Below are 22,067 nucleotides of genomic sequence, written 5' to 3'. Positions count from 1 at the left end.
GGTGGGGTGGTGGACTGGGACCAGCATTTAGGAGACAAAGGCACTGCAGAAAAAGCCATCAGTTTTAACAGGAACCAGTACATCAGAGGCTATGCTGAACCCATTTCTCCTCTTTTCTTCTTGCTTCAGACATAACTATAAAAAATTACTTATGTTATCTTTAGCCTCCTCCCGTCCCCAAACTTCACATTGTTTTGGGCTTTAGGACCCCCTATGTCTCTTAATATTAATTTTTCTAACTATGTCTTAATGCTTTTTTAAAACTGAGCTCTTTTTGTGTTTTGTCCTTTCTCTTAAGATGAAAATACTAGTTCTTAATGATATTAACATAATTATTTGCTTTATCCATGTATATAAATATATACACACATATACATATATATATATATATAAAACAGAATAGGAATAGCAATATTCCTAACGTAAGACTGCTGAATGAAGTTTAAATTTGTGTGTTTTTTTTTTCTTCACATTATATCCCATTGGAAATGTACAGACAAAATATTGTGTTTTAAGTGAACTGGACATACATCTTCTCTTTGGTTATTATGGATGTACCATAGTTTAATCAACCAGGCCTATACTGATGGATACATGGGCTATTTCCAGTCTTTGCTATCACAAAAAGTTACTTGCTAATGGATCTTTGGCATAGATTGGGACAAATGGGATTACTAGTAAAAGAATGTTATTTTCTTTATTATTCCCAAATTCACCTTCATAGAAGTGGTGTGATTTTGTATTCATACTAGTAATATGTGAGTTCCTATTTCCCCACATCCTCTCCCATAGAATGGATTGTCAAACTCCTAGATTTTTTGCTAATATGATAGGTGAGAAATGGTATCTTAGTATAGTTTTGCATTTATCTTTTTATGAATGAGATGGAGCATCTTTTTGAATGGTGCATGAATAAAATGAATGTATATAATGAAGTGCGAGGATGAATCTGTTAAGGAATATGGAAGATATAGAGCTATGAAGTGGAAAAAGCAAGGCACGGAAGACCATGTGAAGTATGTATGTAAGAAGGGGTAGAAATACATACACAAATGTAAACTTGCTTACATTTTTAAAAATAAACAATGGAGGGGACTTCCCCGGCAGTCCAGTGATTAAGACTCCACGCTTCCACTGCAGGGGCCACAGGTTTGATCCCTGGTCAGGGAACTAAGATCCCACGTGATCCCACATGCTGCATGGTGCAGCCAAAAAAAAAAAAAAAAAAGGAAACGTAAATCAAAATCTACTAAAAATGAGAACCAATAGGGGAAGAGCAAGGGGAGGGAGAGAGCAGGAATGGAAGCTAGATTTCTGAATATATCTTGTTTTATAGTTTGACCTTGGAGTCATGTAAATGGTTAACATGTTTAAAATACAAAATAAAGTTTAAAAGCAACCACTGAGTGGAATACAAACTGAAATAAGTGAATCAACCTTTTCATCTGTTTCTTTTTATCTGAATTTTCTTTTTATTTGACTTGTCTATCCATTACCTATTTTCCATCAAGATGGCCTTCTTTTTTTTTTTTTTTTTTTTTTTTTTTTTTTTTTTTTTTTGCATTACGTGGGCTTCTCACTGCTGTGGCCTCTCCCGTTGCGGAGCACAGGCTCTGGACATGCAGGCCCAGCAGCCATGGCTCACGGGCCTAGCCGCTCTGCGGCATGTGGGATCTTCCCAGACCGGGGCACGAACCCGTGTCCCCTGCATCGGCAGGCGGACTCTCAACCACTGCGCCACCAGGGAAGCCCCTGGCCTTCTTTTTTTAAAAAAAAATTTAGAAACTTTTTATATATTAGCCCTATGTGATATGGGTTGCACTTTTAAAAACTAACCTTTATTGGACTTTCTGCTTTGCTTGTTTGTTTAAATTATAGTTAAAATAATCAGCCTCGTCCCTCACTGAGACTCTGAATGATAGGAATGTTTTCTCCACTCCCAAGTTACAAAATAATTCATTTATTCTTTTTTTAAAAAATGCCAGTTTTTAAATGCCAGGTTTGTTTCTTTCTTTTAAAATATTTAGATCTCTGATCCATTTGGAATTTATCCAGTGTAGAATAAAGAATGGATCAAATTTTATCATTTTCCATATGGCTGCCCAGTCCTAGACATTTTATCTCACTTCAGCAATCCCCCCGCCCCGCAACCTGCCTCTGAAAGTAGAAGAACACTATTACTGAATGCCCATAGAGTACCTTGACTGGGTAAGGGGAAATCGCTTTTACTTGAACATTAGATTATGCTTTTATTATTTTATTTTCATTTTTATTTTTGGCTGTGCTGCGTGGCTTACGGGATCTTAGTTCCCCTACCAGGGATCGAACCTGGGCCCCCAGCAGTGGCAGCATGGAGGCCTAACTACTGGACCATCAGGGAATTACCTAGACTTTGCTTTTAGTTAGTGCCACTAGATGGCACACATCTTTTTCTTTAGATATCTCACTTAGCTCTCTTTACCGTGACATAAATCACGTATCTGCCAAAGGGCTTCCCTAAATTTTCTTCTTGCACCCCTGCTTGGGAAAAGGTGACTCGGGTAGCTTTTCAAGTCAGATACAGAGCGTTTCTCTGTAAATCTAAAGTGATTGTCCTTGAAATCACTGCCTCCAGGGCCTGGCACATCGCACAGACACAATTTCAAAAACCAAAACATTTGGGGAAATGTCTAAAATTCAGACTTGACTAAAATAGAAAATAATACAATGATTTTCTCAGGTCACTGGAGCTCTCACAGGAGTAATGGACACAGCAATGCTTCACCTAGATCCCCCTTCAGGGCTGAGGTGCTTGCTTTCCCTGCTCGCAGGAATGTTGGCTACAGATGGCTCACAGCCAAGTCCCCAGTGAGAAGTGAGAACTGCTCTCACAGAAAGGAGCTGCCCCACCCCAGATGATGCCTCCTGCGGGCGATCTGCAGTGTGCTTACCGTGTCTAGTTTATATGGGGGTCCATAGGCCTGGCCCCTTGCCTCAATTCAGGACAACTCAAGGGCCTCCCGGCTCCAGAACTTCCTGTGGGATGGGCTGAGGCCTATGTGGCAACCGTATCACAGCTCAGCCTTCCCATCTGTCCAATCCTACTTTCTTCACTTCTTTACTCTCGTTATTCCAAGAGTCTGACCCAGTAAGACTCCTGCTCACAAATCTCCACCTCAGTGTCTGTTATTCAGGCAGCCCAACTTAAGATACAGGGTTGATGGTTTTCCCTAACCAGTGCTCTCAACTAGAGTCTTGCTACCAAAATGTGGTCCATGGACCAGCAGCATTGTTGTCAACACGGAGAAGTTAGAAAAGGAGTAACTCAGGTCTCACTCAGACCTACTGAATCAGAATCTGCCTTTTTATAAGGTTCCCAGATGATTTGTCTGTACACTAGAGTTTAAGAACCTGTGGACTAGGTTCAAAGGACAATGGTCTAAGTTCAAATATGTTTCTTACTCTGGGTTGTTAGATGGGAAAACCAAACAAAATGTTTTGTTGTATTTTATATTACACAAATTAAACACATAAAAGTGGAGGGCATCCAGAGAGCAAATGTCATCATCTGACTAGTCAATTTTAGGTCTTTTAGTCTCAGGTCACAGGGTTTTCTCTTGCCTTTACGGTTGCCTTGTATGGTATTCCGATATCCAAAAGAATAGTCCAGGACTTGTGCCAACTCTGAAACAACTGGCAAAAAATGTCAAACAGAGAATAATAGCCTTCTGAGACTTGTGAGTGGAAGAGACACGTACAAATTTCTGTTCTGTTCTAGAGCAAGAAATTCAAGCTGCTTTTTTTGGGGGGGAAGGGAGAGCATGGGGGAAGGTAGGAAAAATGAGATGGAAAAAGATAATGATAGATAAGACAAAATGATTAAATAAAAACTGTAAGTACAGAAAAGCTTAAGAATTTTTCTGTCTTTGACAAAACTACGAAATGGACAGTTTAATAGTGCCATCAACCACAGTACAGGCTTGATTAGATACGTTATTGTGCACCAATTACATAGATGATATATTTACATTTATTGATTTGGAGGGTGTCCAGGATATAATTTGAGAAAAGGAAGTAACAAAGTTGTGTGTATAATATGATTGCTGTGCTTTATATGTGTACATGCAAAGAAAAATGGAAAGATATTAACAGTAGTTATGTCTGAGTGGTAACTTTGCAAGTGACTTTTTTTTTTTTTTGCAAGTGACTTTTGCATTCTTCTTTGTGCTTTTCTGCTATTATCATTTGAATATTTCATAATGGGTTTATTGTTAGGGGTTGAATTGTGTCCCCCCCAAAAGATATGTTGATTTCTTAACCCCCAGTATCTCAAAATGTGACCTTATTAGCAGATGTACTTAGTTAAGATGAGGTCATACCAAAGTAGGGTGGCCCCTTAATCCAATATAACTAATATCCTTATAAGAAGAGAAGAGACACAGCCATGTGAGGTGAAAACGCATTTGATGATGGAGAGACTAAAGTGCTGCATCTGCACGCCAAGAAACACCAAAGATTGGTGGCCACTGCCAGAAGCTAGGAGGAGGCGAAGAAGGGTTCTCCCCTACGAGTTTCACAGGGAGCACTGCCCTACCAACCTTCACTTCTAGTTTCCAGAATTGTGAGAAAATAAATTTCTGTTGCTTGAAGGCACCCAGCTTGTGGTACTTTGTTAAGGTAGCCCTAAGTGACTAATACACGTTACTTGATAATCATTAAAGTCACTGTCATTTTGAAAATTAAATGGAGCTATAACTGACGTGAAGGAAGATGACACTTGTCAGCCAGCACAAAGGTGACTTCTCTCACAAAACCTTCCCTGACAGTTCAGAGGGTGACACTAGAGTCCTTGTCGAGAGCAGCTATTTGCACGCCTTACATGTTCTCCTCCAGGTCTAAGTCCCACAAGTGGGCAGGGGCCAGGTTCATGTTCACTTCCCATGAAGTGTAGCCCTGAATTTTGAATAAAGATCTCAATGAATGCTTTTTGAATTATTGAATGAGGAATTCCTATTAGCAAGAAAAGCTTTCCCTCCCACTCTTACAGAGTAGGATAAACAAACAAACAAAAGCAACAAAACACCTAAAGGATGAAAATTGAAAGACTCTAGATCTGGGAAGAGAGGAAGGCAGGGGAACCAACATGTCTATGGGCACAGACTCCAGATTCCTAGTTGTGTGGAATGTTAAAAAGATCTCCTGTCAAATAAATGTGGGGATTTAAACCAGTTTCCTTACCATAGGGTCTCTAGGGGCCTTTAATACACCATTGTGCATTGGGACTTTCCAATAAGAGGAGGGAGTTGGACTGCACTTCCTAGTACTTTACTGTTAAATTATTTTTTCTCATTATTTCAAAGCACTTGGTGGTTAGTGTTTGAGGAGTGTGCTTTGGTGCCCTGTGCACTGTGTTCATGTAAACCCATTGAGACACCCTTCAGCAATGCTCTTCTCATTATTGGTGGGCTTTCCTATCTCTATACCCACACTGGGTCTGCAAGCTTTAGTCAAATGTTTATGTGGTCTCTCAGATCTAAGAAGTTTGGACATAGTTGTAGATCATATACGTTTCCCATTCAAGGAAGGAGAAAATAGAGTGGGTATGAGGAAATAACAGTTTGAAATCATCAAAAGCCTTTCAAAGACAGACGTTCCATCAATCTAAATATCCCTGGCAATTCTTTTTTTTTTTTTTTTTTTTTTTTACGCGGGCCTCTCACTGTTGTGGCCTCTCCCGTTGCGGAGCACAGGCTCCGGACGCGCAGGCTCAGCGGCCAAGGCTCACGGCCCCAGCCGCTCCGCGGCATGTGGGATCTTCCCAGACCGGGGCACGAACCCGTGTCCCCTGCATCGGCAGGCGGACTCTCAACCACTGCGCCACCAGGGAAGCCCTCCCTGGCAATTCTTGCTTGACCCTTGGAGTAAGCAGACAGGGATAGGGAGGTTGATGCTACTCTTCAGAATAAGACCCGGGTAATGTATTCTTTGGGTCCTCTAAGAAACTGATGCCAAGACATGATTAGATGTGCAAGAGAATTATTGGGGGAAGTGCTTGTGAAGGATAAAGGAGAGGAAGCAGGAGTAGACAGGGAGAGCCTTTAGATCCTGAGGCAGTTCTGACACCCGTGAATCTGGAGGAGGAAGGAAGGAGGATTGGGTAAGAAGAACCTCCAACCACAGCACAGTTCTAAGAAATTTTAGCCAGGCTGATGGGGAGTTCCTCCCTTAAAGTCACATGTTAGAGGAGTCCTGTGTCCCACAGGAATGGGCCAGCACTTGTAACCCTCAGTCATTGGTTGGGAGCACCCCGTGGTGCTAATGCTGTGGTGGATCCAGAGGGCCCGGGGCAGGGGCTGTCCCTCAGCTATCATCCTCCCAGCAGGAAATCTGAGTGCTGAATTTTTATGGCCACCAGGGAGAGTGAAGTCAGATGACCAGAGTTTGAATTCCAGCTCTACCACTTAATTATGGGAAAATTACCTAACTTGTCTGAACTCCATATTCCTCATCTGTAAAATGGAAATTATTAGAGTATCCATCATTGGGTTCTTATGAGACATTTACATGACTCAGGAAATTCTTAGTATTTTGCCCAGTGCATTGAAGACCTCAATAAATGTTAACTATTATTATTACAGGTACTTGTAGCTGATACAAACTCAGAACTCTCAGCCCTCAGGGAATTCTGACAGCTGGAGAAAACGCTGAAAGGTAGGAGAAGTCTCTCCCCTGCGTGCCATACTGTGTGTAGAACTCTTTTCCAGGATCTTTCGAATGTGATCCTTTCTCTCTGCTCCTTAGAACAAAGGCATTCACTTCCAAATACTTAAAATAAGGGAGAAGGACAGCATCCCCATTTCCCTGCTAGACTAACATGGCTGGTGTGAGGCTCCCCCTTTGCAAGATTCCCTTGAAGGGTTTAGTGTGTTTGTCTATTTATTCTGTCTGCCTCATGCAGAGGTCAATAATGCTATAAACAGAGAAGAGCTCCAGGTTCAGTTAAGCAAATTACAGAATATTGAAAAAGTCATGGCAGTAAAGTACATTGCTATAATCCACAGAATATATGAGGCATTAAAATCCTAATGCCTTGACTCTTGATCAGAATTTATTAGAGATGGGAAGAACAAACTACCTCAGTGCATTTTTATGGCCAAAATTAAAACAGGGGTGGATTCACTTAACCCCTGCCAGCAGTCTTAAATTCATTGAACCACCTTCTGTGTTCACAGAATTCTGTCTCTATGGAACTTGGTGTGATGGGGGAACTGTTATTGCTTTGGAACTTTCCCTGAGGTGAAAGGTGAGAAAAGTGATAGGACCAGCTGGTGAGACATGTTCACACATTTGAAACCAGGATGATGGTTAAGGGGATGCTGATGGTTTCTCAAGGGTGCTGGGCACCTGACCCCCCTGTGTCTATGATGCTGACGGGCCTAAATTCATGACCGATTTTTCCACTGACCAGGCAGCAGGGTCAGCTCTGCATGGATGCTGCCCCTCTGCATCACACCAAGCAGAAGTGGTTGATAACTAAAGACAGTAGTTTCACAGACCAGAAAGAATGTACAGAAAGAAACATGAAGCTTGTGGATATCTCACATCCAGAAGACAGTCCTTGATACTTATAGAAATTCTGGGTGAAGCAGCTATGGGGCCTGACTAGTGAATATTTCTAGGAAATATTTCCTGTTAAAAGTTCTTGGGAAAGAGCTTATCCACCTGCACAACCTCATAACTGAAATTATTAGTGGTGTTACTGTCTAACCTTGTGCAAAACTTAAATTACTCTGCCATCTGAGAAGCTCCACCAAGGGAAGAGGCAGAAGGAACTAGCATTTATTGTCTACAACATGCCAGGCGTTAATCCTCGGGGCCACCCTAAGAAGCAGGTATTATCCCTGTTTTATGAATGAGAAAAATGAGGCTTAGAAAGGTTAAGAAAATTGTACGAGGTCCTAAACTATTAAACGGCAGAGCTGAGATTCCAATCTGGATCTGCCTGGCTCCAAAACCCATGCTGAGTCTAATACACACACAACTCGATTGCAACACCTTTCCTGTGGGGAATGCGCCGGTGAACTTGGGAGCAGCCTTGATTCAAAAACCACCACACAGTTGACTTGAGCAGCAACTGAAAACCTTTCTGTTGGGTTGGTCAAAAAGTGCCTATGGTTTTTTTAAATAAATTTATTTATTTATTTTTGGCTGCGTTGGGTCTTCGCTGCTGTGTGTTGGCTTTCCCTAGTTGGGCAAGTGGGGGCTACCCTTTGTTGTGGTGCAGTCTTCTCATGGCCGTGGCTTCTCTTGTTGCAGAGCACAGGCTCTAGGCACGCGGGCTTCAGTAGTTGTGGCTCACAGGCTCAGTAGCTGTGGCGCATGGGTTTAGTTGCTCCACGGCATGTGGGATTTTCCTGGACCAGGGCTCAAACCCACGTCCCCTGCATCGGCAGGTGGATTCCTAACCACTGTACCACCAGGGAAGCCAGTGCCTTTGGTTTTTAAATAAAAATGAAAGACACATTTTTAATTTTCACCAAGAACTTTATTGAACAACATATTCATCCTTTTGTTCCACTACTTTCTGCCATTTTTCAGGCAACTTCATAATTCTATCTTCCCAAAACTTTTTATCTTTTTGAGCAAAGAACTGTTCCAGGTGCCTTTTACAGTCTTCCAGGGAATTGAAATTTTTTCCATTAAGAAACTTTTTTCCATTAAAGACTGAAATAAATGGAAATCCGAAGGTGCAATGTCTGGTGAATACGGCGGATGAATGAGAACTTCCCAGCCAAGCTGTTAACAGTTTTTGCCTGGTCATCAAAGAAACATGCAGTCTTGCGTTTTCCTGATGGAAGATTATGCGTTTTCTGTTGACTAATTCTGGATGCTTTTCATTGATCGCTGCTTTCAGTTGGTCTAATTGGGAGCAGTACTTGTTGGAATTAACTGTTTGGTTTTACAGAAGGACCTCATAATAGAGAACTTCCTTCTAATCCCACCATATACACAACATCACCTTCTATGGATGAAGACCGGCCTTTGGTGTGGTTGGTGGTGGTTCATTTCACTTGCCCCACGACCTCTTCCGTTCTACACTGTTGTACAGTATCCACTTTTCATCGCCCATCACAATTTGTTTTAAAAACGGAGCATTTTTGTTATGTTTAAGTAGAGAATTGCATGTTGAAATACGGTCAAGGAGGTTTTTTTCACTTAACTTATGTGGGACCCAAACATCAAAGCGATTTTCATAACCAAGCTGGTGCAAATGATTTTCAATGCTTGATTTGGATATTTTCAGTATGTTGGCTATCTCCCGTGTGGTATAACATTGATTGTTCTCAATTAATGTCTCAATTTGATCACTATGAACTTCAACTGGTCTACCCGACTGTGGAGCAACATCCAGAGAGAAATCTCCAGCATGAAACTTCACAAACCACTTTTGACATGTGCGATCAGTCACAGCACCTTCTCCATACACTGCACAAATCTTTTTTTGCGTTTCAGTTTTGTTTTTACCTTTTTTGAAATAATAAAGCATAATATACTGAAAACGTTGCTTTTCCTTCCATCTTCAATATTAAAATGGCTACACAAAAATTCACCAATTTTGATAAGCCTTTTTTTAAATGCATGCTGATATGACAGCTGTCACATACAATCTAACAAAATTGTTTTGAATGAAGTTAAAGATAACAGTGCTACTAGAGCCATCTTACGGAAAAAACTGAACGAACCTTTTGGCCAACCCAATATCTAATTTCCTGTTAGTGGCTAGTTGCTTTGGCTTTCCTTCTGACTTTCTTTTAAAACTCAAATTATGCTGAGAGACAAGACACTTACTGTGAATAAATGTTTCAGATACTTTATTTCCTAAAGGAAGACCTTGATAGTATTAAACCATGGGTCACCTGGGGAAGAAACAGAGGGCTTTATAAAGGAAATGGCCAAAAAGGGAGAAGTTGGAGGTTCCAGGTACCTGAGTCTACTTCAGAAGTTTATCTGTGGCCGACCCCAGTGATCCTCTTTGCTTTTTAGGAAAAGTAAGTTCTGTATTTTAGAATGTGCATATCTATCTCATGCCATTGTGAGAAATAAATGAGGCAGACACGAGAATGTTTTGTAAAGTAAATGGCTTATACAAACAAGGTGTGGTACTATTTCAACTTGTGAATGAACTCAGTCTTATGGCTAAATGCCCTCTTCCTGTTCCATGTGGTCCATTCTCTTGACCATGCATCAAATATAAGTGGGGGGAAAAGCCGTATGTGGACACTAGAAACCAATGATATAGACCAATGATTTATTCTAGAAAATAATGTTTAATAATTCAAACGGAAAGAATTGCATTGTAGAAAATCTTTTCATGATTTTCAACATTATTTTCTCTTACAGTTTTAAAAACACAGTTTCTATCAACTTTTTAAAAATTAAGCACTATATTAGAACTTACCAGCAGAGGGGAGTAAAGGAACACAAAACACCTTTCAGTTTTAGGCTAATTTTTGTGCATAAACAGGGCAGAAAAGTCCTCAAATCCATGCTTTTCTTTTATTAGCCAGTGGATCCACATGAACCCATTAAATTTTATGAACAGCCCAGTCTTTGACAGACAAACAGACAAACAGATCTGTAGGCCACAAAGGCACTGACTTTTGATCAAAAGTTATGGTTGATGAGAAGAATGAGCTACCTTAGTGCATTTTTACGGCCAAGTTTGCCAAGTGTGAAGTTTTATTTTCCAAGTTTCTTAGAACTATGGTGAAATCGATTTTACTGTATTAAAATCAATTTCTTTTCTTAATTTTGCATGCCTAGTTTTGAATACTCATTTAGAATGAAATTCCAGTGAAATGCACTTTTCAAGGCAGCTCTCTGTGTTATTGTGGGTGGAAATCTGACTCTCACAGACTGTATCCCAGACATATACAGTCTTTATTCAGATGAAGAGGGGATGTGGGAACACAATCTGATGCCTGTTCAAAATGTACCAGAAGCACATACGCAGACACACCTTTGAGAAGCCAGTTATTTACCTCTAGATGGATGGTAGTTAATGTTCCAAAATCTCTTTCTCTAGATCTTGAAGGAAGGTGACTATAGATTAGAAGGTCTGAGCCCTTCCTAGAGGGAAAAGGTCTCCGGGATCATTGTCAGCAACCCAACATATACACTGAGCGATTCCCGTGCTAGGCATTAGAGACACAGCAATATTGAAGAGGCCATTACCTTGAGAGGGAACATCTAGTTGAGGAGGCAGACCAGAGTATATTTTGCAGTGAGATAGATATCCCTTGAAGGAAAGAGAAGACCAATCACCAATAGGTGAGAACTGCAAAAGCAAACCAAGGTATTATTCACCAAGTTTTCCCCTCACATTCATTCAGTCCATAGTTTTCATAGAGTGGTGTTAACAGATAAACTGAGGCGTATTAAAAAAAACTTAAGAGTTTATCTGAGCAAAAATATATTTGAATCAGACAGTGCCAAACCAGAAGTGGTTAGGAGTGCTCCGCTAACAGGAGCTCAGGGAAAGACTTTTATAGAGAAAGGGCGGAGCAAAGCAAGGAAATTATTGATCAGGTATAGTTGAAGCCTAGTTGGCTGTCTGTGATTAGCTGTGCTTTGGCTTCAATTTTGTAACCTGGAGGCATTTATAGGCTAAGACTCTGGTTTGCTTATGTGGGTCACAACAGCAGTAGAGCCACCTTGGCCTCATGGTCTCCTTGTTCAATTAATTTAACAGTGGTAACCAGAGTTTTGTGCTCTTACCAGAGAGTTCTAATCTGGTAGGTGAGAGAAGGAAAGTGATAGCTTTAGATTTCATCTCAAGAAGTGTCCACTCATCAGTTTCATCTTCATTGGTTATTTTTTTATACAGGACCTAGAAGTAATACCATCCTCTTTCCTTTAATGAGTAGACGGTACACATTGTTATTTACCTGTTTAGCAGCTTTGAAGTTCTTCTATTCATATTGATATTTTCCAGTCCCAGAACATCAAGTATTGATAGACGTCTTGATAGAAGACTTGATATCTAATGATCCATCATAGTTCCAGATGTGTTGTCAGTTGATAAGATAGGCTTGATTTGTTAGTGGCCTTAGTGAGGGCCTTAGTCAGCACACCAGACAATCAAAGAATTCTGGGACTGTTGGGGAGGTCCTGATAAGAAAATGGAATGATAGCAGGCTTCAAAGATAAGGTAAGAATAAGAGCATTAAAGGGGGGTAAAAAACTCAGTCCAGGGAGGGGAGTGCTTGGTAAGTAAGAAAGCAGTTATGTATCAGGTGAGTTATAAAAAATGATGAGTATGAGAGGGTTCAAGTAGTAGAGATCACTTAGTCTTCTGGAGTTTAAGAGATGCCCTACCTGGAAAAAAGAGAGGAGACTGTCCTGGATCTAACACATACACCTGGGAGCAACTCCAGTAGGCTAAGTAGATAAGGATAATAACTATTTCACAGGTTTGGGAGATAAATGAGATTACGTGCCCAAGGTTCCCAGCCTACTGAGTGGGACCTAATCAATATTAGCTCCCTTTCCATTCTCACAGTCATCATAATTCATCTTAGAAATACAATTCTCCTCAAAAAATGACAGTTGGTAAGCATTAACTATTATCTCAGTATCACACAAAATACATTATTATCAAGAATTTTAATAATAAATATAAGCATAAATAAGCGATACTGTATTTCTCTACCACTTTCTTGTGCTCTATGCTCAAGAAAATAGTACCTTGAAGCTCATAAAAAATGTTCATACTTAAATCCTATCTATAATTCCTTATGGCAGATCTTTTCTATTTTTCCCTAGCAGCAAACATGATGCAACTGTACAATGGATGGGAGTGTTTCTAAATGAAGTCACTAACAACTCTTAAGGATTTCCCTGGTTTCTGTTCTGGAATGGACATAGGCACTATTTTTGCATCGTGGGCTAAATGAATGCTGAAATTCCAGTTAAAGAAACAAATACCCTTTGTGTTTTATGGCAAATATTCCCTTTCAATAAAGACCACCAAATTTATGGGGGAGGGGGAGAGAGCAAAATGAAGTAGGGAGTTACGTTCACACTTAAAGTCAGGTTATTTTCTGTGTCAGGCCATTGTGGTAGATATTAGATAGTGACATGGTTGCTTAGCAACCTTGACATCAATGAACTTGGGATCCATCTTTGCTGGGAATTCCTAAAGAGTAATGCCTAGGAGAGTCCTTCTATTGTTTTTGGATCACTCAAACCAAAGGTGATTTTTACAAAAGATTTAACTGTAGTTCAAATGACTAAGAGAGGAGTAGAAATTTAGATAGTAGGATTTGTATTTCTGTTGTTGCTTTAATAATGGAGAAAGATATTGATCCATTTTCCATCTTTGCTGAGAATTAAGAGACTTGCTGTAAAGAATAAGGAATGATCTCACTTACATATAGAGGTGTGTACCCCAGAACATCTTTTTTCATTTTCTTGTGAAGAAGGGACCCTTCTTTTGTCCAATGCTAATGTCTTCACTTGCCCTTTTGAGCCCATCCAACTTTTCACTTTGACATCTTGTTCCATCAGTTTTCCCCCTTCTCTTCCATTGCCAATTTTTCTTTCTCCACTGGTTCCTTTCTCCCAGCCTAAAAACATATTCATCTCAGAAAAACAACAAAAAAAAGTGAAAAATAAAAACTTTCTTTCAGTTCTCCAGCTATGCCTCCTACCCTCTCCTCTTCTTTTTACAAAAACCTTGAAAGAATATTCTACATTTATGGTTTTCAGTCCTCACCTCCCTCAGGTCACTGTAATCTGAGTTCTATGGCTATTAATCCACTGAAAATGCTCTTGCCAAGGTGACAATAACCTGGTTGCCAAATTCACTGGACAATTTTCAGTCATTATGTCACTTCTCTGGCCAACCAGAGAACCCTTTTCTTCTGGCTCTTCTAAAGTCCTCCCATGTCTCTCACCCTGTGAAGTCTGGGCTCCCCGGAGTTTTGTACTCAACCTTCTCCTGTTCTGGTCTGCCTGAATAATGGCATCCCTTCCCATGGCTTTACTAATTTATCAGTGGTGACTTCCAAATCTATGCTATTCTGGCTCAGACCTCATTCTGGGACTCCAGGCTCATTTTTCCAATTACCCCTTTAAACATCTCTCTACCTGTATCCTACAGGTGTTTCTTACCTCTCTATCTCCTTGTCATCCTCCTAGAGTCCCACCCCAACAAACACCAAACAGCCTGCTTGGCCTTCTTCCTATATTCTCATCTCAGTTAATGCCATCACCAACCACCCAAATCAGAAATATGAGCCATCCTGGATTCCTCACCTTCCATTATGTACCACATCAAGAGACTCATCAGAGCCCATATACTCAACCAATAAGTATCTTTTGAATCTGATCCAACATTAACATCTCTACTTAATTTAACCTGTATAGGACAACTGAAGTTTCTAAATTGTCTTCCTTATCTTCAGTCTTATCCTCCCCACTGGTCCTCCAACCCCATTACATTTTGCATCCATGTCACTTCCCTGCTCATGGTAGTGACATCCTCTTCTAGAGCATGACACACAAGACTCTTCACATCTGGCTCTTGCCTACAATTTAGCATCAACTCTGCCATTTCCTTTGTCACACTCTTTGTGCCTTTGTCACATTCCACAACATATCCTATGCTCTGACCATATCCAGAGAAACAACCTAAACTTGAATATTCTTCCATTCCTTTGTACCTCTGCAAATGCAAACTCCCTAAGCCTTTCCTTTCTCCTTCTCTGTCTAATGCTTCAAGAATCAGCTCGACCATCATTTCCTTGGGGTTCTCTTCCCAAGTAGTTAAGTACTCACTCCTTAGTACTGTCTTGAAACATTGTACCTGAGTGTATTTTGACACTTACCACATTGCTTATGTGATATAAATGTAACATGTTGTATCACATGTAAATATATGATTATCTACAGGTCTGTCCCTGATGAGACTGTCAGCTCTCTGATGGCATGCAAGATGTCTTTTTAAAAAGTCTTTGTTGGGCTTCCCTGGTGGCGCAGTGGTTGAGAGTCCACCTGCCGATGCAGGGGACAAGGGTTCGTGCCCGGTCTGGGAGGATCCCACATGCCGCGGAGCGGCTGGGCCCGTAAGCCATGGCCGCTGAGCCTGTGCGTCCGGAGCCTGTGCTCCACAACGGGAAAGGCCACAACAGTGAGAGGCCCGCGTACAGCAAAAAAAAAAAAAAAAAAAAAAAAAGTCTTTGCATCCCCTATCCCTAGCACAAAGTAGGCACTAAATAAAGGCTGAGTGAACAACTGTAAACCAAGGTATTTCAATAGTGAAGATTACAGGACACTGAAATAGACCCTAATAGAAGTTATGGAACCTGTTAGTCAAAAGTCAGTAAGACTCATACCCATTAGGATGGCTACTATCAGAAAAACAGGAAATAACGAGTGTTGATGAGGATGTGGAGAAACTGGAACCCTTTTGCACTGTTGGGTAGTACTGTAAAAAGGTTCAATCACTACGGAAAACAGTATGGTGGTTCCTCAAAAAATTAAAAATACAACTACAGTATGATCCAGCATTCTCACTTCTAGGTATGTATCCAAAAGAATTGATATCAGGATCTCAACGAGATATCTGCACGCTTATGTTCATAGCAGTGCTATTTATAACAGCCAAGAGTAGAAGCATTCAAATGTCCATGATGAATGAATGGATAAACAAAATGTGAAATATACACTCAATGGAATATTATTCAGCCTTAAAAAAGGAAGGAAATCCTGTCAGATGCTATGACATATGAGAACATTATGCTAAATGAAATAAGCCAGCCACAGAAAAGACAAATATTGTATTATTCCACTTATATGAGATATCTAAAGTAGTCAAATTCTTAGAAATAGGAAGTAGAATGGTAGTTACCAGGGGCTGAGGAAAAGGGGAAAGGGGGAATGTTGTTTAATGGGTACAGAGTTTCAATTCTACAAGATGAAAAAGTTCTTCAGATCCTTTTCACAACAATGGGAATATACTTAACCCAACTAAACTGTACACTTAAAAATGGTTAACATGGTAAATTTTATGTTTTGTGGTTTTTGCCACAATAAAACAAATCAATAAAAACACAACAGACAGTGCATTTGACATGAAATAGATGCTGTCTGGAGGCCAAGTGTTTGATAGGAAGACCAAACATTCATGACTTCTGTTTTTATAGGTCACATCAGGCTGACTGTCTTTATCTCATCTATCCTGAATGCATTTTTTTTGGCAAAAAAGGCAATACTAAAAAAACCATAATATTTTAATATAATAAAATATGACAATGTGCATTGATAATATGAATTATAATATGATATGAATAACCAAAAAATTCCAATTCCCTTTTCAGGAAAGGTCCTCTGTCTTACACTATCTCTATTATGCTTATGTTTTAAGCACCATATAATAATATAATTCAATACTCACAGACCTAGGAGTAGTCCTCTTAGAGCTTATGATTCAAAGAATATGACCCCAATGAAGACAATTATCTAGAAAACTTAAGAGAGTTGTCCAAAGAGAGCACATGAAAATATACACAGGTGCATATGAGCACGCATGCGTGCACGCACACACACACACACACACCCCACACCACTTGCTGGCTGTAGCTCATGAAGCATTCATGAGCCAGGTTTTTGAATAATTAATGTTGAGAAAATAATTAAATAATTCCATAAAAGGCAGATGTTGAGAAAATGTTTCTAAAGAAGAAAGTGGAGCTGGAACTTCAAAATGTCTCTACCAATCTTCATTGACTTAAACAGGTTACATAAAGTCTCTAAGTAGCAATCACCAGTCATCCAAAAAGTGGACCTCAGTTTGAGCTGATTCTTTAGTCTTTAACAATCCATTAGCAGCATCTAATGGATTAGATGCTGCTAATGGATTGTTAAACATCTCAAACTTTCCCGTTAGGGTTTCAGAAATTTCCTTTTCCTGAACATACACATTTTTCTCTCTCCCATGGAAAACATAAACACCAGGGGTGCAATGGAATTTAGGATTCTTAAATGATCCTCTACTCTAATATGGCTCATCTTCCATCACTGAACCTCTCGGGTTACTTTAATAAAAAAGCCTGTTAGCCACTGAAATTGGGTAGCTGATTCAAACTGGTTAAACTGACAAGGAGAAGACCTGTGAAAATTGCCATGTGTCTAGGGTGCAGTAGAAAATCCCTGATATAATACTACTTTCCTCTATATCTACTGACTGGAGACTCAGCACAACCCCCAGGCCTGGCTTCTCACCCCTTCCAAATCTGCACGAAGTGCATCTCTGCTAGTCTGAGCCCTGCCATTTCTGAGTTGCCTGGGAGCTATAGGAAAACATCATTAACTCAATCTGTGTTAACCTGAAATGCTGAAAATAAAAATAGCATCTAGGAGGCCACTTCCCTAGATTCCTGTTATTTCATATAAAGATTTTATTTTTCCTTAAGCTACTATTGCTTGCTAGCTATCTTCCTCATTATAGGTGCTCTTTTTATTTTTCCAGCTTTATTGAGATATAATTGACATATAACATTGTATAAATTTAAGATGTACAAGGGGATGATTTGATAAAAGTATATATTATGAAATGATTACCACATCAAGGTTAATTAACACATCCATCACATCACATAATTACAATTGTGTGTGTGTGTGCACTGAGAACATTTACGATCTACTTTCTTTGCAGCTACTCTTTTAAAATTTCATTTGCATCCTTCCTCTCTCTGTGCAGAGGCAGGAAGTGGAGGGGGATGCCGGTCCACTACACTGTGGGATCTCCTCTATAGGCTCACATATATTTATGCAGACGGAGCAAGTAAACAGCCAGATGAAGAGGTACATAGGGTAAAGCTCAGAAGGACCCTGAGAGCACAGGAGTTTCTGTCCCCATGAAATTGCGGTACATCACCCTACCAGCACGTGGATACATTCACCAACGTGGAGGCCCATCAACTGTTGTGGTTCAAGAGTTTTTATAGGGCTTAACCTGCAGCCACCCCCTTCTACTTCCCAGAGGTCAGCGGGTGGGGCTAAAAATTCCAGTCCTCTAAACGCTTAGGCTTTCCGGTGACCAGTCCCTTCCTGAGGCTCCCTATGGGCCTCTAAGTCACCTCATTAGCATAAAATCAGGTGGGCTCAAAAGGGGCTCGTTATGAGTGACAAAAGACACTCCTGTCACTTAGGAAATCCCGAGGGTTTTGGCACCTTTGTGCCAGGAACTGGGGACAAAGACCAAATATATTTCTTTGTACCACAGTGGGGAAAGGATGGCACGTAGTTTTTCAGTCAATTGTGTTTTAAGACACAACAAAGCAAAACAAAAAAAATCTTTTATTCAAATAGGTAAGCAAAGGCATTTGTAGTTTGTGTCATGGGCTGAAAAGAATGTCCAAAATAAAAGCTTGGTTGGAGAAGTGGATATGAAAGGTACAGACATGAGGTATGCACAAAAGGAATCATCTGAAAATCTCCATTTTAAGGAGGGATCTGGATGTGCCTTTTAGCTGAAAAGAAGCAGATTCAGAGTTGGCAAGCTGGAAACAAAGCCTAAAGTGTCTGCCAAATAGGCGGTAACAGGCAGACTGGGGGGTGGTGGTGGATGGACCAAAGTTTGAATCCAGTGAGTCTAAACAAATTGGCTTAGGTTAGCTCCAGAGGACCAGGGAACCCAAGGAGACGGCCAAGGAACAGACAGGCCAAGCCTCAGTACCGAAGGGTAAGCTCCATGCTGCCAGTTTAATAGTTATCTGATCAATGATCAGACTAGCTGCCTTCGCCTCATGTGTCATGTTTTGCCCAGGTATGGGTAGACAAGGCATCTGTGAGCTGGTCTGCAGCCACTCATCCAGCCTCATCTCCCAGCCTGCAGTCTCTGCTTTAGCAGGATCTAGCTTCTTTTTCCTCAGGGCCTCTCTACTGCTCAAGTGCTGTTTATTGTGATTAAAACGTCCTCACCCTTCTTATCCACCTGGAACACTCATCCCTCAAGACTCAGCTCAGGGCCTCCCTGGTGGCGCAGTGGTTGAGAGTCCGCCTGCCGATGCAGGGGATACGGGTTCGTGCCCCGGTCTGGGAGGATCCCATATGCCGCGGAGCGGCTGGGCCCGTGAGCCATGGCTGCTGAGCCTGCGCATCCGGAGCCTGTGCTCCGCAACGGGAGAGGCCACAACAGTGAGAGGCCCGCGTACCACAAAAAAAAAAAAAAAAAAAAGACTCAGCTCAGGAGTTACCTTCTGAGTGAAGCCTTCACCACACACATGCACATACACACCACAAACACACGTCACACCTACCACACACGTGAACACTTACACATAACACACACTCACGCACCAATCACACAAACACACACCCACGCACACACACCTCACACAACCCCGCCACCATCGCAAAGCCAGACGCCCTTTCTTCAGTGCTAGCAGTGCAAGTTGACATACCCCTATTGTTACACATATCATACATTTTAAACAATAATTTCCTTATAATTATACTTTAAAACTATTAGAACATTTCAAGTGTTGTGAATTCCAAAGTGGTTTGCAACCACTGCTTAATCCTACCCCATCCCCCCACCCCACCCCACCCCACCCCCGACTACCCTAGAACTGTAATAGTTTTAGGACCCTAAGCCGATGTCAGTTCAAAATATGTTATAGGTGGGTAGAAGGAAGCCACAAACTACTGACAGCTCATGATTTAATCAGAAAAATTTGCTTTCAGATTCCCTTGGTTCAAGTAAAAAGAGAAAGATCTCAAGCACATGAAAAAAGCATATCGTTTTCTTATTAGAGAAGGAAAATGCCATGATTTCACTTTCCTATTAGAGAAGAGGTGTTTGGCTTCTCTTCACCTTAGCTCTTTGCCCCCTGAAGCTTTGTTATTTTCAACATGACACCAAGTATCTCCTTAGCAACTATCTCAAATAGGATCAGATATACGTCTTGTCTGATGAAGATTATTTCTTTCTTTAAAAAAGAAGAAAGCATTCCTTTTATAGTTTAAAACCCAAACCTAATAGAACATGCTTTTTAAAAAGCAAACAAAAGTAAAATGTAGTTTTATAACAGAAGCCCCTGCAAGCAGAGGTCTAATTATACCATACAAGATATAATTAGCCTAGGGATGAAGTCAGCTATGAAATAGCCGCGAAAAGGGCCAAAAAGCAGACCACGAGGAGGAGTAGACAACGAAAGAAAAGCAAGAAGTCTTGGTAATTGGTCCATGAATCATCGAAAAAGCTGAGCCTTGTCATTAATGTGGAATTTTAGTGTTTCTGCTGGGAGGAAAATGAAGATATTACATCCTCTAATTCCATTTAGCGTCGCGCTGAATACAAGCTCTTTCTAAGGGCTGATGTTACACATCTTAAAGGGCAGAACAAGGTTTTACGGCTGTGGGTTTGGAGAAGGGCTGGGTGTTCCATCTTCCAATTCATTACCACACATTATCTATGGCTTTTGGGTAATTGAGCAAATAATGCCCTTGACAACAATTCTCCCTCTTTAACTCCAAAGCAAGGTAATTAATTAAGGCCAGAAGGGGATTGTTAATGGTCGTTAATGAACCACAGCTGAGGGAATTACTTAGCACTCTTAGAGACTATAAAAGTACATGGACAAGAGAAGCTTGGGTGTCTAATGTTCTCTGTCCTTCCCATCACTGTTCAGTCATGGAAGGACATATTAAATGTGAAACAACTGGGGAATTTCCACAACATAGCCTGGTCTGATTGTGCCTGTACAATTCTGAGTGGCTATTTATTTTCAAACCCCATGATAATTTCTGAATAAACTTTTCTAGGACACACACGTCATGTGTAGCACACACCAAAACATAATGACACAGACAATTAACTGATTAACCTGTACTGATTCACTGCTGTGTGATATGATTTGAGCATCACACACACATATTAAAAAGGATGTGAGGGGAAGACCTTCAAGATGGCAGAGGAGTAAAACGTGGAGATGACCTTCCTCCCCACAGATACATCAGAAATACATCTACGTGTGGAACAACTCCTACAGAACACCTACTGAACGCTGGCAGAAGACCTCAGACCTCCCAAAAGGCAAGAAGCTCCCCACGTAACTGCAGGGTAGGGCAAAAGAAAAAAGAATAAACAGAGACAAAGAATAGGGACGGGACCTGCACCAGTGGGAGGGAGCCGTGAAGGAGGAAAGGTCTCCACACACACACACATATATATATACATACACACCATGATTCTTTATCCATTAATTTGTTGACAGACACTTAGGTTGTTTCCATATCTTGGCTATTGTCAGTAATTCTGCAGTGAACATGAGGGTGCAGATATCTCTTTGAGATAGTGATTTTGTTTCCTTCAGATATATACCCAGAAGTAGAATTGCTGGATCATTTGGCAGTTCTACTTTTAATTTTTTGAGGAAACTCCATACTGTTTTCCACAGTAACTATACAAATTTACATTCCAACCAACTGTCCACGAGGGTTCCCTTTTCTCCACATCCTTACCAACACTTGTTATCTATTGTCTTTTTTTCTTTTAAATTTTTTAATTTATTTCTTTATACAGCAGGTTTTTATTAGTCATCAATTTTATACACATCACTGTATACATGTCAATCCTAATCTCCCAATTCATCATACCACGACCACCACCCCCTGCCACTTACCCCCCTTGGTGTCCATACATTTGTTCTCTACATCTGCATCTCTATTTCTGCCCTGCAAACCGGTTCATCTGTATCATTTTTCTAGGTTCCACATATATGCGTTAATATATGATATTTGTTTTTCTCTTTTGGACTTACTTCACTCTCTATGACAGTCTCTAGGTCTATCCACGTCTCTACGAATGCACTAATTTTTTTTCTTTTTATGGCTGAGTAATATTCCATTGTATATATGTGCCACATCTTCTTTATCCATTCATCTGCTGATGGACACTTAGGTTGCTTCCATGTCCTGACTATTGTAAATAGAGTTGCAAAGAACATTGTGGTACATGACCCTTTCTGAAGTACGGTTTTCTCAGGGTATATGTCCAGTAGTGGTATTGCTGGGTCATA

Source organism: Hyperoodon ampullatus (genome assembly GCF_949752795.1).
Source record: "Hyperoodon ampullatus genome assembly, chromosome: 3".
Lineage (NCBI taxonomy): Eukaryota > Metazoa > Chordata > Mammalia > Artiodactyla > Ziphiidae > Hyperoodon > Hyperoodon ampullatus.
The sequence above is the reverse complement of the archived record's forward strand: the minus strand, read 5'-3'. Positions refer to the sequence as shown.